Below are 26,533 nucleotides of genomic sequence, written 5' to 3'. Positions count from 1 at the left end.
TGTAGGGCACCAGGTTGACAAAGGCTGGTCTAGCTGGTGTTGGCAGAAAGCAGGGCACAGCAGCCCTGAGTGCAATGCCTTCTGCTTTTAAGAGCATTTTCTATCCTCTCAGCTCAGCTTTGATATTTGTAAATAAAGCAAATATTGAGGACACCATAGTCCTCCAGCTCTTCTAAAGAAACCCAAGCCCTTCAGAGTAGCCCAAGAAATCCCTTGCTGTTTTGGGTTCCTAAGGGATATATGAGAACATTGCAAAACTATTTTAAACCTTTCTTAACTCAGCTAGTATTCTACTTTATGTCTGTGGTCAGACTGGTGTTGGGCTAGGACTGGGAACTTTCAGCCATCTGGAAGCTCACCACAAGATGTGGAGCATCTTCCTGGCAGTGAAGTGTCTGCAAACTCTGGAATCTCTCCCTGCCCCTAGCCTGGTGGCTGGGTCCTTCGAGACAGGAAGGGCTATAATGGACTTCGTGTTGAGATGGGCCTTTGTATGCACAACTGGCTTCCTGACTCTGGTGTGCTTCAGTGACCTCTTTGGACTTGCACAACTCCTGGATTTTGATAGGGATGGATAAACCTGCCAATTTTGGTTTTGCTCCATTTGTGAAAAGCTTTCAGCGTAGAGCAGGGGTCAGCAACCTTTCTCAGCCATGGGCCGGTCCACGTCCCTTAGACCATGTGGTGGGCTGGACTATATTTTGAAGGAAAAAATGAACGAATTCCTATGCCCCACAAATAACCCAGAGATGCATTTGAAATAAAAGCAAACATTCTACTCATGTCAAAACACTCTGATTCCTGGACCGTCCGTGGGCTGGATTGAGAAGGCGATTGGGCCACATTCAGCCCCTCAGGCCTTAGGTTGCCTACCCCTGGCATAGAGTCTTCCTGTTCAGGAGGCCAGCTAGCCAGCCATGCCCTTTGCTAGGGCATTCCATTCCACCCTTTGCCACCAACCCATCACAAACAATAAGCATTTCATGCCCACATTGAGCTGTTGAGTGGCTCTCTTGCCCCAACCTTAGGCTTTCTTCCCCATGTTTGTTGTGTTTTCTTGTATATTCTTGTTTGCTGTATATTCTTCCCCTCCCCCCAAATCCCAATACCTTCTTCTCATGTGTCGATGGTGCCATTTTGACACCTGTTGAATGCGTTTGCTATTAGTATAGAAGATGGCAAGCTGTTAGTTCCTCTCTTTGATTCTGTATTGCTCAGTAAGTTTTGGGATGGTGGGGTGTTAAGTCTTCATTTTTCGGTTGCTGTGTTGGGCATAAACCTGTCAAAAGGAAGCCCTTATTCTATGTCCCACTGATTTCAGCATGTGGTTTGAGCATATCCCAAGCTTTTCCCCGTGGATTGCAAAAGCACTTGAAAACCTGGAATGGACTTTTTGTGTGAAAGTACTGAAAAAGAGCAGGACGTGGGTGGCGCTGAGAGCAGGACGTGGTGGTGGCGCAGAGCCTAGGACTTTCCGATCAGAAGGTCAGCAGTTCGAATCCCCACAATGGGGTGAGCTCCCATTGCTCGGTACCTGCTCCTGCCAACGTGGCAGTTCGAAAGCACGTCAAAGTGCAAGTACGGTAGATAAATAGGTACCGCTCCAGCGGGAAGGTAAATGGCATTTCCGTGTGCTACTCTGGTTCACCAGAAGCGACTTAGTCTTGCTGGCCACATGACCCAGAAGCTGTACGCCGGCTCCCTTAGCCAATAAAGCGAGATGAGCGCTGCAACCCCAGAGTCGGCCACAACTGGACCTAATGGTCACGGGTCCCTTTACCTTTACTGAAAAAGAAGTCTGGATGTGCTCAGAGGTGCTCTTTTTGAACTGTATGTCTTTTGCACTCAGCTCTGGTTGGTAGATATTGGGATTGCAATAAAAGTACGTCCAGCAAGCGGGAAGTTTGCTTATCTCTGCATTAAAGGATACAAGCTGTGCTTAGCAACTTTTTACTTTAATTCCCCCCCCACCAAAGGGAAGTTTGGTATTCCTTAGTAGATACAAAGCAAAGAGGAAGAAGGTGCTGCCTTCTGCTTTGATATGTGTGATTTAGAAAGAGGGGAGGAAAAATATGTCCTGCCCACTCCACAAATGTTGAACATCTAGAGTAAAGTGGAGTGGGATCTTTTGGCTATTTACTTACGAAAATTCCTTGATGGATGGAGGCAGACTTGCAAAGGTCACTGAGCTGCGGACCAGAAATGACATCCCACAGTATGTTAAACCAATGATAATAAGGCAAACCACAAACAGCAGCAGAAGATGAAGCCTCTCTTGGGGGAAGTTGGCAGTTTTTGAGCTCTTTAACTGGGGGTATTTTTGAGCAGCTGCAAGATGCCCTTTTTTTCTTTTTTAAAAGGCAAGGCCACACTTTGCTGAGTCCTATCCCCTCACTGTGAGGCTTCAGGGCAGTTTACAGCAATGCAATATTCAGGTGAAACAGGTTACAGGAATGAGGGCAGGTTCTAACAAATGATTTGACTCAGGTGTGAAAGAGGTGGCTCTTCAGCGTTTGAGGAAAACTACAAGGCAAAGGTGCCAGACACACCTTTGTGGGTTGGGAACTCCTCAGTGTAGGGGCTGCCACAGAATGCTATCTTTTCCTAGGCTGCTACCTCTGAGGGTGGTGGAACTACCCAGCCCCCCACCCCACCCCAGAAGGAGGTGGTATTACAGTTACCTGGCACCAGAAGATGTTGACTCTTCAGAGGGTGTAAGAGGGAAACAATGACCCAACTTGGATCACATTCTACGTGAGTCTCTTTTCTCTCTCTTTCGAGTGTGGCTCCTGTTTGGCAGCAAGCAAGCTTGGTGCCATGACATCTGTGGCATTGTGAAAGGCCCTCTCTAGGCATTTTGCAGCCTGCAGACTTCACCTCTCTCTCTATTACAAACATTAGGGACACAAGAAGAGCCTGCAGGATCAGGCCAATGGCCCATCTAGTCCAGCATCCTGTTCTCACAGGGGCCAACCAGATGCTTGAATCAGATGTCAAGAAATTTCTCCCTTTCTCCTAACACTAGAACTCATGGATATCACCTCATATCTACGGGACTGCCTCTCCTGGTCTGCCCCGCAGAGGATCTTAAGGTCCATGAATAACCATAGTTTAGAGGTCCCGGGCCCTAAGGAGACTATCCACCAGGGCCAGGGCCTTTTCAGTGATGGCTCCGACCTGGTGGAATGCTGTGTCCCACGAGACTAGGGCCCTGCAGGATTTAATCTCCTTCCATCGGGCCTGTAAGACAGAGCTATTCCACCTGGCCTTTAATTTGAATTCAGCCTGATCTTTTATTTCCCTTCTCTTCCTTCCCCCCTCCCCTTTTATGAAGATCACCTGCTCTGGGGCCCCACAGCTAATTCTCCCCTGGCCTCCTCGCTGGCCCAAGTAGGACCAATTCAGCCAGCTAGCCCTGGGGATTATCTAATTGATTTTTGATTTTTATTGTTATTCATGTTTTTATACTGTATTTTATGCTTTTATAATTAAGTGTTTAAATTTGTTGTTAGCCGCCCTGCGCCTGGTTTTTGAACCAGGAAGGGCGGGGTATAAATAAATTATTATTATTATTATTATTATTATTATGCTCAATATGGGGAGATTCATGATAGAGAACAAGATGCAACTTTTTTGCGCAGCGCATAGCTATGGAACTCGCACCTCCAGGAGGCATTGATGGGCAAAAACCCAGATGCCTTTAAAAGAGGATTAAGCAAATTCATGGAGGAGAGGGCTATTGTGGTCAGCAGCCATGATGGCTAGGTCTGCCTCCACAGTTGGAGACAGCAATGTTTCTGAATACGGGTTGTGGGAAATCAGAGGAGGGGAGATTGCTCTTGTACTCAGGTCCTGTTTGCAGGTTTCCCACTGGCCACTGGGAGAACAGGATGCTGGGCTTGATGGGCCACTGGTCTGATCCAGCAGCCACGTCTTATAGTCTTAGGACTCGCCCATCACAATCATGTGTACTTTCAGTGGGATTGTTGCCTGAACACCTGTACCGTTATATCTCAAAGAACATCAAGAGGATTTCCCCACACAGAACAATAACTTCCTGGGGGAAGGACTTATTAGCCGCAAACAATTCCAAAAGCGTTTGAAGGGGAGTGGAGGCACCAGGTTCGTGATGAGTAATACAATCTTCTGAGTCATGTTACTTGTGGGGTGGGGGAGAGGGAGAATGATCTCAGTTAAGTTGTTTATTCATTCTCTGCTTGGGTAATAAGTTAAGACAATGAGGAGGCCTGGAGAGATCCGTCGGCAACGGAATGGATCCCACAGGAACCAGATACAATATTGCTTTTGGATGGGGAGTTGCTCCTCCACCCGGGTGTGGAGTCTGCAATTAAGCAGCGAATCAGTAAGCAGAAGTTTCTCTCCTCTTTCTCTGCCTTTAAATGAAACTTATTAACTGTTGGTGTAAGGGGTGTGTGTGTGCCTTAAGGCAATCATACTACCTTTTCCTCCGAACCAGCTCAGTTGTACAGTTTCCCCTGCTATCCACCATTTTATTTCCTCCATTTATTTCTGAGGCCAAACATTTGAGAATGCAACCGCTTCTTGCTTTTCCCAAACCAAGTTGCAAACAGTGTCAATATACAGAGAGGCAGTGAGCTCAGCCGGAAAGGGAGAAGTGTATACATGCTCCATACACCTAAATAGTGCAGTCTTTCCCCATCCTGGGGCTCTCCAGATCCAGCTCCTGTCATCACCAGCCAGCATGCCCAATGGTCAGGGATGATGGGTGTTGGAGTTTGACAACATCTGGGATGCTCTGGGTTGGGATACGGTGAGACAGAGGATTCAAAGGGGGATCTTGCAGCAGGGATGAGACTTTTCTCAGGCCAAGGGCCACATTCCATTCTGAGTAACTATCTGGGGGCCAGATGCCATTGGTGGGCCGGGTAATGAATGCAAAATTTACCTCTGGGCAGCAGGCTAGTTTCTACACACGCTCACATTCCCCTCTCTGTCCTGGGAAGCAAGGGGCAGCATCAGAGTTCAAGGACACATTCCAGGCAGGCAAAAACACTCGAGAGAGGTCTGAACCAGGGCTAGAAGGCAGTGTAACTTAGAGAGGGGGTGAGCAGATAGATAGAGTTGCGGGGCACATCCAGCCCCTGTGGGTCTGAGGCACCTGAGCCCTGTTTTAGACCAACCTTGCAAGGTATTAGCCCCACTTTGCAGGTGGGACGGGCAGTGCTTCCCAGTCAGAGCTGCGAGTTCGGGTTTTAGATTGGCCAGCTTGAAATAAAATCAGAGAATCACAGAATTGTAGAGTTGGGAGGAACCCCGAGGGTGGTCTAGCTCAACCCCATGTAAAGCAGGAATCTCAACACGTGGTCCCCCATCCAATTTGAAACCAGACCGGACCCTGCTTAGCTTTGCAAATGTGGTGGCAGTTTTATTGCTGCACCGCTATTGCGCCACTTCTTTGTTTTTCTGTGATAAATAGGCAGAGTGATGGTAGCGCCAGCCCCCTGTTCAGTCCATGGCAGAGGCGAGGTCTTTGGAGCTTCAAGGCCCGGTCTCTCCATCCACAGACCCTCTCAAAAGCTTCTGCCGTGTCTGCTGATACAGCCAGCCGGAGCTCATTGATAGCTGAAGATGAAGATAAAGGATGCGGAGCAGAAGGAGCGCTCAGGAAGGCGTTGCAGGAAAAATGCAAACTAATCAGTGGAGGCAGCCACCGTAATAAGGCACTAAACATGGAAAATTACGGTAGATTTGTTTCCTCTGCTTCTCATTGTAGGCATTAGGCACCAAGTCGTCAATAGACTATTCAGTGCAGCCAATGCAATGCTGTGGGCTGTCAGCTGCACCGCCGTCAAGGAAGGGACCAGAATTTGGAATGCGAGTGAGGGAGAGGATGGCAAATTGTCCTCCGAGAATCTGCGAGAGAGGAGATGACCTCAGCAGGTGCCGAGGCGCAGTGCATGGAAATGAGTGCCGCGCTGAATGCATTCGCTATTTGGTTCTTGGTGCAGAAGTCGTTGTTTCAAAGGCTACGGAAGAGTTAAAACAAAAGAAAACTTCCCTTCCTTTTGGTCTTTTGAAGGCTGTTTTGTGTTTGTCTTTACCTGTAGGCTTGCTGGTAAGGTAAAGGGTACAGGGATCCCTGACCATTAGGTCCAGTTGTGGCCGACTCTGGGGTTGTGGCGCTCATCTCACTCTATAGGCCGAGGGAGCCGGCGTACAGCTTCCGGGTCATGTGGCCAGCATGACTAAGCCGCTTCTGGTGAACCAGAGCAGCGCACGAAAACACCGTTTACCTTCCCGCCGGAGCGGTACCTATTTATCTACTTGCACTTGACGTGCTTTTGAACTGCTAGGTGGGCAGGAGCAGGGACCGAGCAACGGGAGCTCACGCTGTCACGGGGATTCAAACCGCCGACCTTCTGATCAGCAAGTCCTAGGCTCTGTGGTTTAACCCACAGCGCCACCTGCTTCCCAGTAGGCTTGCTGGTACTTTTCTGCAATTCCCCCACCCGCTTGTATTTATGAGAGCCCAGCCAGTCAGGGATGGTGTCGCCAATCCACCTTACCAACTGGATTTAGATAAGAGGGGTCGGCACAGAATCCAGTTCTTCTCCTGCGAAAGCTCTTGGAGGCTGGAAGTTGTCCTAGGAAATCAGGGTGGCAATAACTGCTCAAGGAAAATCTTATGCATTCGGAGAAATCGGCATCAGCTTGCAAAATATTTGACGCGACCCTTCTCTGCTCCAGCAGTGCAACCAGGTTTTATATGCGCTGTCATAGCTCTGCCCTTGCCCCTCGTACAAGTGTTTCAGACTCCTCAGAGCCTCAGTTTCCCTGTTGGACAAATACAACTGTCTCCCAGCCCAGCAAACAGTCACCAGCTGCCTTAAAGCTGAGGCTGATTGGCTTTCCTCATTTGATGATTCTTCTTCTTCTACACTACAGCATCTCACATCCATCCTTGGAGAGACACCTCTTGGCTATACAGCTGGAAGCTGTTGGTCCCTGCATGAAAGGCAGGGTAGAAAGGGTCTCTCAGGGTGGGAGACTGGGGGAGGAAATAGGAGCTGGGAGGGTCTGCCTTTCTGTGTATGGATAAAGGATATGATATACCATAAATGTGAGGAAACGCCTTTATATACAGTGGTACCTCAGTTTAAGAACAGTCCTGTTTACGAACAATTCGGTTTACAAACTCCGCAAAACCGGAAGTAGCATCCCGGTTTGTGAACTTTACCGTGGTCTAAGAACAGAAGCTGAATGGTGGAAGGGCAGCAGCGGCAGGTGCCCTCATTAGGGAAAGCACGCCTCGGTTTAAGAACGGTTTCGGTTTAAGAACGGACTTCCAGAACGGATTAAGTTCATAAACCGAGGCACCACTGTGTATTCTTTTTCTTTTCTGTCTCTCTATCCTTGATTTTTCTTTTTTCTTATTTTGGTTCTTCATTATTCTTTGTCTTTTGATTGGTTTGACATTTATTGTATTTTATGTTGAAAACTTTCAATAAAAATTAACCAATCACAGCCTTGGACATACTCCTCTTCAAGTTCTCTTCATTGTTGCTTCTTTGCAGCCACATAAACCCTGCTGCTAGTTTTAGATCAGGCATCTCCAAACTCGGCCCTCCAGTTGTCTTGGGACTACAACTTCCATCATCCCTAGCTAACAGGACCAGTGGTCGGGGATGATGGGAATTGTAGCCCCAAAACATCTGGAGGGCCGAGTTTGGGGGTGCCTGTTTTATATCACCCACCCATCAAAAAGGTGATCACTTACTTGGTCTTTTGAAATTGCAGGGTCTCCATACTGCTTTATTCCATCAGCCTGAGTTGTGTCTTGCCACATGTCCTGTATACGTCCATTTGAACTTTGCGACTTTTTCTACTACATCTATAAATCAACCCCATCTCCAGACCTGGGCCATTTTGGTTCCTCTTCAGCACGTGTATATGTGTGAGTGGGTTTTTCCCCTCTAGTTAAAACTCTTTTTCTCTGTTCTTTGGCACAGGACTTCCAGCCGTGACCGGTGTCTAAATCCTTTGGTGGCACCAGAATGTCAGAACATCCCTGCAAGTCAACAACACGTTCCACAACGCTGCTTTCTCTGCGAGGAAGGATGAAGCTCCAGGTACACATTACTAATTGCCTTCAAATTAGTAACCTTGCCTGCAAGGAGTCCTTGCAGAGGAAAGAGGTTTCAGTATGGCATCGTTTTGTCAAAGGTTCAGCTTACTAAGGCATGAACTGATGTATGGCCAGTGGTGTAGTGAAGTGGGGGGGAAAGGAGAGCAGAGCACCAGGACTTTCTCTGAGCTGGAGCAATGGTGCCGTCTCTAAGAGCACCAAGACAACGGAGGGATTCTCCTTCCTCTGACAAGTGAATGAGGTGATAACAAGGCTTTCAAGTTTACTTGTGACGGATTAGTGTAGAAGTCAGAGACCAAGGAATATAATCGAGCAGAGGTTGGACCCTTATTTCTTTTCCACGGGGTTCCTTGTCCACACTAGCAACATTTCTTTGTGAGGTGTTCTTTTTCCCCCATTTCTAGTTAAAAGTGAAAGGTTGCATTTCAACTCATTGCAAATCTTTGGTTATTGTCCGATGCGCTTTAGAAGTTGAACCTGTGCTGTCAGAAGGAACTTCAGTGGAACTTGCTCCCAGGAGCCCCAGGCTTAGGATGCAGCCTTGCTGATCCTAAGAAACTGGGCATTATGATGTATGTTGCTGACTTTGCACTCTATTTACCAGTGCGCATGAGCTTCAAGTTTCACCTTCTGTCTGTATCGTTATTAGTCAGGTTTCTCACTGGGCCATTTTGGGGGGTCCAAAATGGAGAGCCAGTGTGGTGGTGTGGTTAAGAGCGGTGGACTCGTAATCTGGTGAACCGGGTTCACTTCCCCGCTCCTCCACATGCAGCTGCTGGGTGACCTTGGGCCAGTCACACTTCTCTGACGTCTCTCATCCTCACTCACCTCACAGAGTGTTTGTTGTGGGGGAGGAAGGGAAAGTAGAATGTTAGCCGCTTTGAGACTCCTTCAGGTAGTGATAAAGCGGGATATCAAATCCAATCCAAACTCTTATAGGGCGGCACTCAACCTGAATATCCTATATGGAAGCAAATGATGGGCACCATCAAGAATGGACTTTGCTCTAACCTTGCATAGCCACACCTAGTTTTCTTTAGAGCTCCATACTAGAATCCTTTCCTTAGTCCTGCTAAGAGTGCTGGCCGCAGATATAGAGAGGTGCCAGCAGACAGGTTGAGCAGTTCATCTATGATCAAGACTTATCATTTCTGCAAAACCACCAGGATGAGGGTCACACTGTCACTGTGCACGTAGAATACACGGTGTCCACAAACTCTCAGGATCACCGTTGGTGACAGACATCTACCGTAATACTTTGCATGGGGTAGGAAGAGATAGAGGAGCTTTGACTTCACTGCTCTTTTAAACACAGTATCCAACTGGTGTGCTCAGCGTTGATGAATCAAGCCAGCTACTATATGTATATGGCACCATCTTGGGTTCTGTCTCTTGGTCACATAGGAGTGTGACGTAACGTTGAGATCCTGTTTTTCTGTACGCAGAGACATAGAGACATATGTCCCATCTCTGATTTCCAGAACCAAGCCAGCTACTATATGTATACAGCACCATCTTGGGTTCTTTCTCTTGGTCACACAAGAGTGTGATGGAATGTTGGGAACCAGTTTCTACACATGGAAAGAGTGATGTGCCTCGTCTCTGATTTCCAGACACAAATTAATAATAATAATATAATAATTTATTATTTATACCCTGCCCATCTGGCTGGGTTTCCCCAGCCACTCTGGGCAGTTTCCAACAAAATATTGAATATAGGTTGACAAGCAGGACTGTAACTTCCTAAACTTTCAAGCCGTAGTTTTATAATAAACTTCCAAATTGCCCAATGAAATGTCTAATGAAGCAAATTACTGTACTGTTGCATGCTATTCCCCAGCTTCAGTTTACTTAAGAATGAAGGGGCTGTGAAAGAGCTACCTTCTCGCTGGGGAGTACTTTGGGGTAGATTATACTTATAAATTGGATTAATGTTCCTATCTCCTGTATTATCATAATTTTTCCTTGCTGGTTTTGCTAATTGCCTGAGATATTTGTCTTTCAACAAGTCTTTGCATGCCCATTTCCTCCTCGCTATAATCTCGTGGCAAACTAATAAAGCCCGGGGTTGTGATGTTTCCTTGGCAACGGCCCGTGATGTCACCAACAGGGGATTACTGCTTTCCCTGAGGATCAAGGCCCAGGTAATGGGGCTGGAAAGCCACAATGCTGATTGCCACTCCGTGATCTTTTAATAAAGCAACAGCAGCAGCATAGAAGGATCCTGGCGATTCCTTTAAAAAGGATGCACAAAGAAAATTAAGTTTAAACTTTGCATTTGTTTCTACATGTCGTTGCTTTCCCCCGAAAAGATGGATTTGAAGAATACGCTAGTAGGGTGTTCCTTGTGACAGGAAGCAAAATTGTTACTCTCCTTTGGTCAAAGTTGCTATCCCAGGGCAGGTTCACACCAAAGTGAATCCAACACACATTTAAAATACATTTAAAATACATGGCTCCACCCACTACTGGGATATAATTCATGAAGAACTCAAAAAAAATGTTAAAAACATCTTTACAGAAGAAACCAGAAGCATATTTATTAGGCTTATTAGGAAAAGACATACCACAGAAAAAGAAAGGAATTTTCTTATATGCAACAGCAGCTGCCAGGATAGTATATGCCAGCAAATGGAAGAGCGAAGTAATACCCACAAAAGAAGACTGGCTATACAAACTAAGTCAATTTATAGAAATGGCAAAGCTAACTGTATACATAAGAAGACAGACAAACCAAAAATTCAGATTAGAATGGCAATGTTTCGAAGAACACATGGGCAAACACTGTTCAAGAATGAATAGGCTGATATGCTTAGGTTAAAGGAGTAAAGTAGAAAATATTAATTAGGAATGTCATGATGTTGTTGTTGTTTAGTCGTTTAGTCGTTTAGTTGTGTCCGACTCTTTATGACCCCATGGACCAGGGCATGCCAGGCCCTCCTGTCTTCCACTGCCTCCCGCAGTTTGGTCAAACTCATGCTGGTAGCACCGAGAACACTGTCCCACCATCTCGTCCTCTGTCTTCCCCTTCTCCTTGTGCCCTCCATCTTTCCCAACATCAGGGTCTTTTCCAGGGAGTCTTCTCTTCTCATGAGGTGGCCAAAGTATTGGAGCCTCAGCTTCAGGATCTGTCCTTCCAGTGAGCACTCAGGGCTGATTTCCTTCAGAATGGATAGGTTGGATCTTCTTGCAGTCCATGGGACTCTCAAGAGTCTCCTCCAGCACCAGAATTCATAAGCATCAATTCTGATCAGTCTTCTTTATGGTCCAGCTCTCAACTCCCTACATCACTACTGGGAAAACCATAGCTTTAACTATACGGACCTTTGTTGGCAAGGTGATGTCTCTGCTTTTTAAGACGCTGAGGAATGTCGTAATGAGATCAAAATTTAAAATTTAAAAATTGCAATGATAGTATCTAATCTATAAGATACGGAAGTCGAGATGTTGTGGAGGGGGGGGTCAAAGGGTGCGGTGGTGGGAAGATATGAGGGTGGGAAGGATTTATGTGTGTGTAAATAGTAGCCTTATTTTTGTATGTGCATTTCTTTTTCTTTTTCTGTATTACTAAAATTTAATAAAAAAATTAAAATAAAATAAAATACATGGCTCCACCCAAAGAGTCCTGGGAACCACAGTTTAAGGATGCTGGGAATTGTAGCTTTGTGAGGAGGAAACAGCAGTTTCTGGGGGTTTTGAGGGGACGTTGTGTGTACTGGATGTGCTTTACATGTCTGGCGTGAGTCTGCTTTCAAATTCTCCTCTGAAAATTCTGGACTTGGCTGGGGCTGATGAGAATTGCACATCTGAAGGGGGCAAAGGTTAACTAGCCGTTTGCCACAGAACACCCAATGAATATTTTCTATCTAGCATTTGACATCTGATGATGAGCGAAATCACGGTTGCATATTTGATCACTGACATGCAGTGGCATTTTGTATCGTTTACTCGTTGGCATATAATAATATTGGACAGGGTCTGATAGTGGCCCATCTGTCTACGGCAAATATTTAAGAGGTTTCCATTTTCAGGTCAAAACTGTTGATTTCAGAGCAGTAGAAATTTCTCTTAAAAAAAACTAGATGCTACAAATAACTCCCCTTTTCTTCAACGCTGTTCAGCACCATTGCCTTCCTGGCTATTGCTCCTTTATTTACATTCCCCCCCCCCCCCCGATTGAATTGTTATTTCATCGTGCTCTTTTGATATTGTATCTCTGTCCCAGTAGTTGCACTGAGATCCCCTAATGGAAGAAAAGCAGGGGGAACAACGTTAAAATAAATGCAACCAATGTTTCTCCTTTTCTTCCTCATTGTGAATTAGTCTCCTGGGCTCTTCCACCCAGACAAGGGATCACACGGTGAACAGGATGATGTCAGAATGCTACGCCTGACATCACTGTATCACAAGACCCCAGTAGGCAAAATGGTGAAGAATCAGATTTGGCTACTTGATGTCCCAAAGAGCAATGGTGAGCAAGGTGGAGTGATGGCAATTTAAAGGCATAAATGAGCATTTCCCCCAAAGAACTTAGAAAACCCCTAAAATGGAAGGAATTCATGGAAGGACAGCGTTGTATTTGACAACATGAGATTTCATGCTCATCACAATAACCAAAAGATGCCAACAGGTCTAAGGATTTGAATTTCTCATTTCCAAGTAAAATTTCAGCTCCCTCTATTTGAATTTCAGATTTGAGATTTTTACACATAAAACTTCAGTGGTGGTGATGTTTGCAGCCCGTTCTTGCCTAGGATTACACTGGAAATCTATTCTACCATAGCATTCTGTTGCATGAACAGATCCCAGCCCGGCTTAACAGCCAAAGATATGCATTTTATGATTGCAGTTTTTAAAAATTGACTATGTCAATTGTGCACAAGTTACTCTGCTTCTGCAAGGTGTTACGCAAGGCACTGAAGCTCATTTCCTCACCACTGGAAATGTCTATGCTTTTAAATATCTCACCATACAAATATCCTCAGTCATAAGGTTTAGAACAGGCACCCCCAACCCTGGCCACCCAGATGTTTGGGGACTACAACTCCCATCATCCCTAGCTAACAGGACCAGTGGTCAGGGATGATGGGAGTTGTAGTCCCAAAACATCTGGAGGGCCGAGGTTGGGGATGCCTGGTCTAGAAACTTGATTTTATTTTTGCAAATGAAATGTGAGAGTCTCATCTGAACTGTGTACGTGATGTGCTGTACACCTTGCAACATAGATATGCCCCTGTTTTTACTCCCTCCCTTACCTTTCTATGGAATGCGTCTACAAAATATGTCCAAATCTTTTGAAACTCTAGATTCAAGGTGATTCTTTTCTTGCCTGTTGCCTTAGACATGATAGTTGGTTTGCTTTTTAAAAAACGGATCCTGAACCAATCTATCTATCCCCAGTCAGCATGAAAATAACATTAGAACACTACTTCATTTCACACTTCAAAACAAATCAGGAGTGAAAGGATACAATCTAGTGACCAAGTAACACAAATTAAGTGAGACATCCAAAATGACAGAATCCCAGACGTACGAGGTGGGAGCCGACACAGTGGATATTTATGTAATTCTTTTAGCCGGCAATGCAGAGAGGTTGGCAAGTTGCGGGTATCAATCTGTTTTATTTTATATTCTAGAGGTAGAAGTAAAAATGATATTTCAAGCGCCTGTATGCTCTCCGAAGAACAACAGGCGGGGAGGGGAGGATATTGCCAGGAAACACAACATATTTTCTCATTCCTTTTGCTCCTGTTGTCTAAAGCGACTTCAACAGAGAGAAATCCTCAAAAGATCCAGTGGCAGGCTTGGGGGGAAATGGAGCTGAAGCAACGAGACCCCTTCCCCCTCCCCCCAGAAAAAAAACATTTTGCCAGTGCCTTCAATATTTCATGCGCTGTGCAAAGCCAGTGGCTGGAAGTTCTTCAGGCTTTTGCGGGCGCCAATGCCCTTTTGTTGACAAGAAAGAGGAGCTCTCTTGTGTATACACAGGACAGAAATTAAGCAAATGATATTTGAGCTGCACGCCGTCAGCAAACGGTCTCAGTGGGCGCCGAGAGCTGAAAGGGAATCCTCTTTCAGCAAAAACCCTGCAGCCGCAAAGACAGCTGAGCGTTTCACTCAGCCTCAATGGCGCTGTTTTGAACTAGGAGGGCGTGAGGTGCTGTGGCCACATTTGGGATACCGTGTACCGTTCTGGCTGCCTCTCCTCAAAAAGGATAGCGTAGGGTTGGAAGAGGTACAGAACAGAGGGCAACCAGTGCCGGATTTACGTATAAGCTAAACAAGCTATAGCTTAGGGCCCCACTCTCTTGGGGAGCCCCCCAAAAAATTAAAGGAGAGAAAACCTGGGTGTACTTGGATAAAATACAGTGGTGCCTCGGGTTAGACGCTTCAGGTTACAGACTCCACTAACCAGAAATAGTACCTCAGGTTAAGAACTTTGCTTCAGGATGAGAACAGAAATCGCACAGCTGTGGCAGCGGGAGGCCCCATTAGCTAAAGTGGTACCTCAGGTTAAGAACAGTTTCAGGTTAAGAACGGACCTCTAGAACAAATTAAGTTCTTTTTTTTTTAAGAATAATTTTTTATTAACCGACCAATCACATCAAATCAAACCAAATTACATAAATTCCAAATTACACAGCCGAATTTTAAATTTTTGTTGGGGGTACCCATATTTCAAGTTCCGAAGGGATCCAATCAACTTCTTGCTTCTTACTGCTGTTTTAATGTCCACAAATCTAACCTTATGATGTTCACAGTACTATCCAGTCCTTTCTTATTATTTTTTCGCATCTCTTGTTGTTATTTTCATATATTTTTCCTTTCTCTTTGTGACCTCTGATAGTCTCTGCAAGCTGGTTAGAACAGTTTGTAATCCTGCGTGGATATTATTTTTTTTATCCAGTAGCCATATCCAGACATTTTCCATATAACATCACTTCCATACATCAAAACAGTCTTAGCGTCATTAATCGTCACCAATCTGCCTCCTTTCTCAAAACCTCTGAGGAGATTCACTAGGAATGCAGTCTGAAAACAAGTCCGTTCTTCCTCCCGGCTATAAATCCTTTGGCAAGATGGCGACTCCGAATTAATTGCTGCGCCATTCCCAAAAGCTCTTATTGCTTCTCGGTCTCCATAAAGCATACCTTTGGTTAAAGTTTATCTCCACACAGACCTTAATCATCCTGCTTGGGTCAGTTCAACCAATGATTCTAATGAGGAGGGGTTCTTGTAAATCACATAGAAGGAAAGTAAAAAAGGTTCCCCCCCCCATTCAGCCCCGTTGTCAACATACCCAGCCTTTGGTGTATCTTCATCGTAAAATATTCCTGTTTCTCCAGCCCGCCATCTTCTTTCGCAGAGGTCACTTAAATTAGCAGACTTCACTCCCCTTCTTCACTTGAAATATGTGCATTTGCTTCTTTTGAAATTAATTATTCCAAATTGCTGCAGCTAGTGCGCGATCAGAGACAGCGTCCAGGAGAGCCGAGGTCCACACGGGGGCATTGTGCCTAGGGCCCTCACCCCCTTCTTTCGAATTAGGGGGTGATTTATGGGCACAGCAGGCAAGGGCAGTGTTCCCCATTTCCTTGGGGCAACAAGGGAGGCTGCCTACTCCCATAGCAGCCTCTTAATTACCCCGTGTGGGTCGGAGAGATGGTATTGTCGGCCATCTTCCAATGCGCCCCTAGTGGCCCCCCAGAACAAATTAAGTTCTTAACCTGAGGTACCACTGTTCATATTTTGTTATGTGCAACTGGCTTTAGATACCTGTTAGGTCCATAAATTACCATATAGCACATGGGTAGGCAAACTAAGGCCCAGGGGCCGGATCTGGCCTAATCGCCTTCTAAATCCGGCCCGCAGACGGTCTGGGAATCAGCGTGTTTTTACATGAGTAGAATGTGTCGTTTTATTGAAAATGCATCTCTGGGTTATTTTGGGGGCATAGGAATTCATTCATTTCCCCCCTCCAAAAAAATACAGTCCAGCCCCCCACAAGGTCTGAGGGACAGTAGACCAACCCCCTGCTGAAAAAGTTTGCTCACCCCTACATATATTCAACACACAAAAAACAGTGACAATTTGCTGTTGACAAAGGACAGCTGGACATATAAAGGGCCCCGTTACCTTCAGAAGCTTAGGGCCTCATCAAACCTCAATCCAGCCCTGAGGGCAACCAAAGAGGGTGGAATGAGTCCTTTGGAGGAAAGGTTGACCCCCATTTGGCGCTTTCTCCTTTAGAGAAAAGGCAAGGAAGAGGGAAACGTGATAGAGGTTTATGAATTTAAGGATGGCATAGAGAAAGTGGAGAGAGGAAAGTTTTTTCTCCCACTCACAAAACACTAGAACTAGTAGAACATCCAGCGAAGCTGAATGCAGGAAGGTTCAGGACAGAGAAAGGAAAAAAAAATCTTCTTTTTAAAAGTTTTTTATTAGCAATTTCAACATAACAAAATATCAAAAACATATTATATTCATTATTTTCCCCCTTTTCCCCCACCTCCCCATCAAACCCTCCCTCCCGCCCTGAGATTTCCCTCAGCTCCTCTCTCTGATTTCTCAACACATGTTATTCTCTGCATATTATAAAATTGTATAAATCCTTATATTATCTATCTACCATGTTATCAATCAATAAATCTGTGTATGTTTATTCAAAACCTGCCAAGGAGTCCAATTCATTTTGTTGTCTTTTTAAGTAATTTGTGAAAAAGTTCCCATTCTTAAAGTCACAGTTGTCCTTATCTCGCAGTTTGTATGTCAGTTTAGCCAGTTCTGCATAGCTCATCCATTTCTCTTGCCACTGTTCCTTTGTCGGGATTTCCTCATTCTTCCATCCTTGTGCTATCAAGACTCTTGCCACTGTTGTAGCATACATGAATAAATCCTTTTCCTCCTTCATGCAGTGAAAAGTTAGACTGTGGAGTTTGCTTCTGGTGGCAGTGATGGTTTCCAACCTAGATGGCTTTAAAAGAGAATTGGACCAAATCGTGAAGCACAAGGCTACCCATGGCTACTAGCCATGATGAAGGCTATGCTCTGCCTCATGGTCCAATAATAATAATATAATAATTTATTATTTGTACCCCGCCCATCTGGCTGGGTTTCCCCAGCCACTCTGGGCGGCTTCCAACAAAGACCAAAAATACACTAAAATGTCACACATTAAAAACTTCACTGAACAGGGCTGCCTTCAGATGTCTTCTGAATGTCAGGTAGTTGTTTATCTCTTTGACATCTGATGGGAGGGTGTTCCACAGGGTGGGCGCCACTACCGAGAAGGCCCTCTGCCTGGTTCCCTGTAACTTGGCTTCTCACAATGAGGGAACCGCCAGAAGGCCCTCAGAGCTGGACCTCAGTGTCTGGGCAGAACGATGGGGGTGGAGACGCTCCTTCAGGTCTACTGGGCCGAGGCCATTTAGGGCTTTGAAGGTCAACACCAACACTTTGAATTGTGCTCGGAAACATACTGGGAGCCAGTGTAGGTCTTCCAAGGCAGTGATTGCCTCTCAACGCCAATTGCTGGAAACCACAGGCGAGGAGAGGACTCTTGTGCCCAGGTCCTGCTTGGGGAGTTGCCATTATGGCAACTGGTCAGCCACTGTGAGAACAGGATGCTGCGCTAGATGCGTCATTGGCCTGATCCAGCACATTCTTCTTATGTTCTTAAGTGTGCCTGCTATGTGCAATGATCTGTGAGACTTGGAGAATGCCATTTTTTGTCTTCTGACATTGTGTTTCTAAACTGAAAGCGGATCTTATGCCACCAGAAGGTAGGGCTTTATTCTCCGAGGGAACATTTCCTCCAACTGCTAGGTAAAGCTACCCCCAAATGGCTTCTGCTGGCTTTTTAAAAAACTTACCTAGTGCACCACCAAAAATAAGTTTTTTACAGTGGTACCTCTGGTTGTGAACGGGATCTATTCCGGAGGCCCATTCGCAACATGGAAAGAGCGCAACCTGCAGCAGTGTGTCTGCGCACGCGTGGGTTGCGATTCGCCACTTCTGCGCATGTGCGTGACGTAATTTTGCGCGTCTGCGCATGCGCAAGCGGCGGAACCCGGAAATAACCCTTTCCGGTACTTCCGGGTCACCATGGGATGTAACCTGAAAGAACGTAACGTGAAGCGAGCGTAACATGAGGAATGACTGTATCTCTGTTTATATTAGCTAGATAGAGCAATGGTCTGACTCTGCATAAGGCAGATTTCTATGTTCCTGCTGTCTAAGTGCTGTACAGCCTGGTCAAGTTATTCAATATCAAAGGCCAGTGTGAGGATTTATGGTAACAAGTCAACGTGTAACGAGTCTTCCCCACTAAAATTTATTAATGGGTGCTTAGATGGTGGGCAAAGGGACATGGGAGCTCTAGCTTGAATAGAAAAACAATTTATCATCAAAGAAAGGCCAATCTGTTCTGTACCGAGGGTAAGGCTAGACTAGATTGTTAAGCCATATAAGTGATGAATGAGAGATGTAAAACTCCATGGCTAAAGCAGAAAAGTTCAATGGGTAAATAGCACTGTAGAGTGGATCAGCAATAAATGTTGAGCTTTTACGAAGCAGTATGCAAGTCAGTGGCTGTTCAATCTGAGCTCCTGGTTCAGCAAAATGCTCTTTGACCTGGTTTTGAGGTCTGCCATGGGTCACAGTTGGACCGCGCCATTCACGGAATGAGGTCTTTCTCGGGTGGCCCATATTTATAGGTGGTCTCATCAGCACAACCTTCACTGTTGTGGTGCTTCCATTCTAGAACTGGCTCTCTGGAGAAGATCACCAAACTCTTCCACTTTACATCTTGTAGGAGATGAATTAAAGCTTCCCATTGTGTGTGTGGGGGGGGGAGATATATCTGAATTCGTTTGGCAGCGGGGAAAGAGGAGACTTTGCCCTGCCTGACCTGCAATTATATTATGAGGCAGCCTGTTTGTGTTAGTTAAAGGAATGCATTGTATTGGAAAACGCACACATTTTTTATTTGGAAGGTCATGATATAAAATTTGGCTGGAATGCATATATTTGGTATGGGAAGGCTAAAATCTACAAAAGTTTAAGAACCACATTATTAGGATAAATTTGCATAGAGTCTGGGAGAAATACAAAAATTTGTTGGAAAGAAAAGCACCCCTGTTGTTATCCCCCATTGAAGCAATTACCATTAAGAGAATTAATATGGATAGACAATGGGCGATTTATAAAGACTTGCTGGATTTTACAGGGAGTGAACCCAGACTGAAACCAATGGAAGCTTTAAGAAGCCAAGTCACAGATTGGTTACATTATCACCAGCTACTTGATATGTTTGCATTAGATAAAAAACATGGTTTTTCAGACCAAAACTCACAATATGAAAGAGAGTTAATACAGAATAAAGATATATCATTGTCTAAAATGTATAAAGTATTATTGGAATGGGGAGAAAGGATGAGCTGGTCAAAGCTTCAGTGACACACTGGGCAATGGACTTAGGGCACAATAAAGGCCTAAATCTTTGGGGAAACTTTGGGTGAATGATTTGAAAATTTCTGCATGTTATGCATTGAAACAAAATCATATGAAAATGATTCATAGATGGCATCTAACTCTGAGTAGATTGGCTAAGATGTATAAAGCAGAATTGGATTTGTGCTGGAAATGTAAAGAAATGAGCTTTTTTTCATATGTGGTGGGCATGTAAAAAGGTTAAAGAATACTGGGAAATGATTTATAATGAGATGAAAAAAATGTCTAAAACAACCTTCCCCAAAAGACCGGAGGCATTTTTGTTAGGAATAGTGCAGTCAGAAGTTTCTAGGTGTCAGAGAACCTTATTTATGTACACAACAGAGACAGCTCATGTTCTGTTAGCCCCAAAATGGAAAGTGAGAGAGGTTCCGATTAAGGAGGACTGTCAACTTAAGCTGATAGAATATGCGGAACTATCAAGTTTAATGAATAAACTAAGAGAGCAAGAAGAATATCTATTGCTGATTATATGGAAAATAACTGTACACATTTGAAAACGTTGGCAGCATTAAGATAAATTCAGCAGTTTAATTAATCATTGAATGATGTAAAATTGGAGAACTGACAAAAATTGACCTAGTAAAAATGCAGGAATGATAGATAAACAAAATGAACCGGGGAAGTGGAAGAAGGGAAGTCATGGAATATATGGTATTATGTAAATGTTTATTTTGAGATGTTAAACAAAAACTTAATTAAAAAATCATTTAAATAAAATCATAATGATAAAGCTTTCCATTGTGCCTTCATGGAGACCCAGTCCTCTACTCCTTCTCAGGACAATGCCCCATTGATGTTGTTGGGAGTTACTTTGTACAAAACATACAATAAGACTGGGTTGTTAGCCATGTGGTTGTTCGATTCACATAGAAATGTGATTATGTTTTGTTGGTTCTGAGCATTTTGAAGATTGCCTTCTACTGATGACTTACAGAATTGTTCTGCAACCATATCATGTCATTTACTTCCTCGTGTGCCATTTAAGGAAAGGCAACACAAGACTTGCTTCAGTTCCTCAGCTAAGCTCTTCAGCTAAGTATAAGGGGATTCCAGCTTAGAGGAGACATAGAAACATACCACATTTTTTCCATGTATAAGACGCCCCTACGTATAAGACGTATTTTGGGGGACTCCAAATTAAGAAAACACCCCTCAGCACTACCTGTGTATAAGACGAACCCCAAATTTAAACCTAATTTTTTGGTTAAAAAAAACCCCTAGTCTTATACACGGAAAAATACGGTATATGTTCCCAGACCATCAGATGCTCCTATGTATGATTGCTGCAGCATCCAGGGATCATAGGAGCCATGGGAAATGTAACTGCAGTGGTTCCCTGTATCCCTGGATGCTACTGTGAGCAGGGACTCATAGGCAACATCACAGCAGAGATGGGCCCAGAGCTCCATCATTGCTTAAGCATCTGGAGATATGGTTTTTCTGAAGCCCTTGGATTTTGCTGTAAGCATGCATAGTCCCATAGAGAGATGCTGGAGAACTTGGACTAGTATAAAGGTAAAGGGACCCCTGACCATTAGGTCCAGTCGTGGCCGACTCTGGGGTTGCGGCGCTCATCTCACTTTACTGGCCGAGGGAGCCGGCGTACAGCTTCCGGGTCATGTGGCCAGCATGACTAAGCCGCTTCTGGCGAACCAGAGCAGCACACAGAAACGCCGTTTACCTTCCCGCCGGAGTGGTACCTATTTATCTACTTGCACTTTGACGTGCTTTTGAACTGCTAGATTGGCAGGAGCAGGGACTGAGCAATGGGAGCTCACCCCATCATGGGGATTCGAACCGCCGACCTTCTGATCGGCAAGTCCTAGGCTCTGTGGTTTAACCCACAGCGCCACCCGCGTCCCTTTGGACTAGTATATTCTGTGATAAATTGCCTGTCAAAGCTTACTACGATGTCATCAGGCATTTGGTTTATGCCAATGCAGCTGGGTTTTTGCGGTGGCCAAGGTGCCCACGAGCCATTTCCAGTTCTGATCCTTGTGTTGCTCCTTGCCATGCCCCAGTTCTGCCCATCTTCCCACCCGTGGGATGGTGTTTTCTTTTTGACTGTATTGCCTCCGGCATCCAAGACTGAGATGCTGGCAACAGTCAGTTGCCACATCAGCACACATTGGCCAACTTAAGAGAGCAGCTGAAGGCTAAAGGTAGTTGTATTTTTGCTGCTGCAGCTACTGTTATACCTCCTCCCGAGCATCATTTTACAAGGTCGGGACCCCACAAGGTCATTTCAAGGGTACAAGAACTCCTTTTGTCAAGTGCGCAGTTTGGATGTATGCGGCTGGCTCCTCATTAGACTGCCTGTCTGAGACTACCCAGTGGAACTCCATCAGTAGGGATTCCTGGTGTGAGATCAGCAACTTTCCCTTTCTCTCCTTGCATCACAGATCATTAACTCCATGGCGCCTGCAACATTCATTTCTGGTGAGCTGGGCATGTCTCTTCTTGCTGCCGCAGTCTTCTGCACAAGTCAAGATGACTGAGAACTCAGATATCATTTTCTCTGTTAGGTCAAAGCTGGATCTGACACCTGAGAGCTGTGAAATAATAATAATAATAATAATAATAATAATAATAATAATAATAATAATAATTTATTGTACCCCACCTATCTGACTGGGTTGGCCCAGCCACTCTAGGCACAGGAAGGATGTTGCCCAGAAAGGATGAGACTGGGGAAAATGAAATGTCTGTATTTTTTTTAAGCAGCATCTCTGAAGGACCCTGGGAAAGCCAATTTGTTGTCAGAAAGGCCATCTCCTTGGGAAGCAGCGGCAGCACACTGAGCAAGACAGGACATATGGAGTGGAGACTGGTTCTAAACAGGCAACAGCCACGTCTGTCTCAGGGAACTGAAGCTATTGGTGCAATTCTAGGAAGGTGGGTTGGTGGAGTGAGGAAAGTTAATTCCTTGAGTTGTGAAATATACTCAGAGTCCTGCAGAGATTTCATGCTCTTTATTGCAGCTTGTAAAACAGTGACTGAATTCCCCCCCCCCCAAAAAAAACAACCTCAGGCTTTTATATACATTATTTACACAATGAGTCCCATCTGATTGGCTGATTCTGCTTCCCTCCTGGAGCCTGATTGGGCTGCTCCTGCAGGCCAATCAGTTGCTGCATTCTACGATCCTACCAGCCTAATAGGCTGATTAACTTCCTCCTGAAGCCTGATTGGTCTTCTCCTGCAAGCCAATCAGTTGTTGCATTCTACGATCCTACCTGCCTATTGTTCTAGCATCCAAGCTTGGTACATAACAAGCTGCACAAAGAATCCTCAGGCAGAATGGGTTCGTATCATGGAAGCTTGTTTATTTATTTTTTAAAGTGGAAAGGATAGAATTGTAGCAGAGCGGTGGTCACGTTTGCTGATGATACCAAGTTGTTCAGGGTCATTAAAACGAAAAGGGATTGTGATGATATGATGAGGTGATATGATCACAATCTTCAGATAACTGAAGGGCTTCCAGGTGGAAGATGGAGCAAGCTTTCTTTCTGCTGCTCCAGAGGGTAGGACCCAAATCAATGGACTTTAATGAGAAGACAGGAGGTTACAGCCCAGCATGAGGAAGGACTTTCTGAGGGTGAGAGCTGTTCAATAGAGGAATAGTTTGTTTGTGAAATATACTCAGAGTCGCAAAGTGATTTCATGCTCTTTATTCAGCTCATAGTGGTGAGGAGGAATGAATGAAAGTCCCCTCAAAGTATCTGCTTTATATACATTATTTACACAATGGGCTGCACATGATTGGCTAATTCTGGAATTCTACTGTAAGCCAATCAGGTTGTGGATTCACTTATATCTGGAGCATGATTGGGTGGTTCCTGCCAACCAATCATACTGCTGCATTGTTCTAGGACCAATCAGACTGCTGTATTCTGAATCCTATTGTTCTAGGACCAGTCAGACTGCTGCAATTTGGATCCTATTGTTCTAGGACCAATCAGACTGCTGCAGTTTGGATCCTATTCAACTCAGTACATAACAGTTTGTTTGTTTGTTGGTTGGTTGGTTGGTTGGTTGGTTTTTGTTTTTCCTTATTACATTTATTGTCATTCATATTTAGTGTTAGCTGCCCTGAGCCCGGCCCTGGCCGGCGAGGGTGGGGTATAAATAATTTTTTATTTATTTAGTCCCATCCCTCTTCTTCCCTACTGAGACCCTACATTCCTTTCTCCATTCCTTCTTTGTTCTTTCTCATCATCTACTGTCCTCAGCCCCCAGGCGCCTCATCCTGCCAGACCATGTGACACTCATCTCTCTGGAGCTGAAGCTTCTGTCATCTCATCTTCTGTTTACGCCTGCCATAAAGCAGAAGATGCAATGCCTTCTGTGGTTCTATGACTAAGGGGGCATTCAGACATGAGGAAGACTGCAATTGTTTTCCTGATTGTAACGCCAGCACTTCTGTCCTGTTTTCAGCTGTTACAGTCACACTGCAGTGCCGGTAGTGTTACGGATCTGTGGCTTTTTGACCAATATACCAGCATGTTGCATTAACTTTCACACTAGTGGGTGTGGCATGCAACAGACGTCATTGGACAACTTCACTATCTCCCCACGCTTTCAGTACATGGGTGCTTCTGTTCCCTCGTGGAAATGGCAGTGCACTGATATTCCACCCCAGATCTCATCTCTTTAGTCTTGCGTTTTTCCATAAGAACTTAAGAAGAGTGTGCTGAATCAGGCATCTAGTCCATCTAGTCCAGCACCCTGTTCTTACAGTGGTCAACCTAGATGCCTGTTGGAAACCCACAAACAGGATCTGAGCACAAGAGCAACTCTCCCCTCCTGAGGCTTCCAGATACTGGGTTTTGGAAGCATTGCTCCCTCTCACCATGGAGGCAAAACAGAGCCATTGTGGCTGGTAGCCCTCCAAAGCTTTCTCCTGCTCCTCGCATTTGTCTATATCTCTTTTGAACCCATCAAAGTTGGTTCCTAGGGACGCGGGTGGCGCTGTGGGTTAAACCACAGAGCCTAGGACTTGCCGATCAGAAGGTCAGCGGTTCAAATCCCTGCAACGGGGTGAGCTCCCGTTGCTCGGTCCTTGCTCCTGCCAACCTAGCAGTTCGAAAGTACGTCAAAGTGCAAGTAGATAAATAGGTACCGCTCCGGCAGGAAGGTAAACGGTGTTTCCGTGCGCTGCTCTGGTTTGCCAGAAGCGGCTTAGTCATGCTGGCCACATGACCCGGAAGCTGTACGCCGGCTCCCTCGGCCAATAAAGCGAGATGAGCGCTGCAACCCCAGAGTCGGCCATGACTGGACTTAATGGTCAGAGGTCCCTTTACCTTTAAGTTGGTTCCTATCCCTGGCTCCAGGTTAAAGGTGGCTGCAAACATATGTGTTTTCTGGAATCAGAGAACACAGAAATGGGCACTAAGGAGGTGCTAAATTCTGTTCGTTTTCCGGAAATGGCTTTTCCATTGCGTGAAAACTCAAATATAAGGTGGTAATGAACAGTTCGCAGAAACTTGTTGGGGAAGTGGAATAAACTGCCGGGGATGCAGCTGGTGAGGATCCAGAGGGGCTTCCATTTCCTGTGCAATCATGGAGACCAGACTTTATTTATGGACTTTAAAAAATGAAGCTGGAGTCCTCGGGATCCGAAGAGGAGGTGGACTTTCTGCATAAACATGGCCAGCAGGCCAGCTTAGGAAAACCAGCAGCACAAAAAGGCGTGTGGAGAGATGAAGGGACTGTGGCGATTAAACCAGATCTGCTGAAATCCTTCCAAAGTCGGCTTAAGAAGTAAGACCCAACAATGTCACCCTGAGGGTCATTCTCTGCAGGACATCTCAGGCCCTGTGGCCAGATTTTTGCCTCCTGTGCATCCCGTGAAGGTTGAAGGGGTCTGTGGCATCCCTGCTCTCTCTGGCTGTGTCAAAGTAAACTCTCTGCCCTCCTGGCTTTCATGTCAGGGAGCTGCCAGCCGCCAGGGGATCATGCCCCTCTGCTTGGCTTTGTGTTGAGCTTATCCTCAGGAACTTGCCGGCAATGAGGAAACTGTGAATTTTATTTTTAAATCGAGCATTGTAACTGCTGGAGTTGAAATCTCACCCTAGTGAGCAGGTGGGCGGATCTGCAGCGCTGCCAGTGACAACAGAATATTGTATGAAAAACAATGAAGATAAATGTTGGGGTGGGAGAAAAAGAAAGAAAGAAAGAAAGAAAGAAAGAAAGAAAGAAAGAAAGAAAGAAAGAAAGAAAGAAAGAAAGAACATGTAGAGATGCAGACCTGCACAGCTTAGGTAGGTCACATTCTTATTATTATTACAATTGATTTATTAATCGCCTTGTAAACCACCAGTTAAACAGTTAAAAACACAAAACCAGCAAATACATTCAAAGCAAGACTAAAATCCTAGCAAGTGGACACTCATGGTAGAGAGCCAGGTGGGAAAACCTATTGGAACAAAAATGTCTCCAACTGTTTCCAAAAAGTGCGGATAGGGGGTGCCAGTTGCATCTTGACAGGGATGCTGTTCTTCAGAACAGGGGCCACCACACTAAAGGCCTTGCTCTGAGGTACTTTAGAGTGTGCTGAGATCTTTGGAACTTGCGGGAGAGACTCTCCTACAAACTGGGTGTTTAAGGTAACCTGGTCCTGAGCTGTGTAGGGACTTAAATGTTAGCACCAATGCCATGAACACCAACACCAGTAGCAAACCAGCAGCCGGTGCGAATCCTTCAAACAAGGTGTGCTAAGCAGGTAGCACATAACAATTTCCAGGGTTCCCTGTGAAGAGGAATTGATCATCAAACCATTTATGGGACAGCAATCATTCTATCAGGCTGCATCAGAGGCGAGAATAGATTCAGGGCCATCTATGGGTGCAGCCAAGAAATAAGCAACTTTTGAACCTCCTCTCCTCCAAC

At 45.2% G+C, this 26,533-nt stretch overlaps 1 protein-coding gene and 1 long non-coding RNA gene across 6 annotated transcripts in view; both read left to right on the top strand.

Moving 5' to 3' along the window:
- Nucleotides 1-26,533, top strand: part of LOC308463145 — a 795,191-nt gene that overhangs the window by 98,760 nt on the left and 669,898 nt on the right. The gene's annotated exons all lie outside the window — the stretch shown is intronic.
- ELFN1 (extracellular leucine rich repeat and fibronectin type III domain containing 1) overlaps nt 1-26,533 on the top strand; it is a 247,742-nt gene that overhangs the window by 69,074 nt on the left and 152,135 nt on the right. For 4 of the 5 annotated variants that reach the window (XM_080981026.1, XM_080981027.1, XM_080981028.1 and 1 more), the window contains exon 2: nt 7,992-8,111. The gene's annotated coding sequence lies outside the window, so the exon portion shown is untranslated. Of the gene's footprint in view, nt 1-2,606; nt 2,755-7,991; nt 8,112-26,533 lie in introns of those variants that run through there. The other variant, XM_080981029.1, reaches the window with a different exon arrangement.

Source organism: Podarcis pityusensis, assembly GCF_964106645.2.
Source record: "Podarcis pityusensis genome assembly, chromosome: 14".
In the NCBI taxonomy this organism is placed as follows: Eukaryota; Metazoa; Chordata; class Lepidosauria; order Squamata; family Lacertidae; genus Podarcis; species Podarcis pityusensis.
This window is presented reverse-complemented; position numbering and strand designations above follow the sequence as displayed.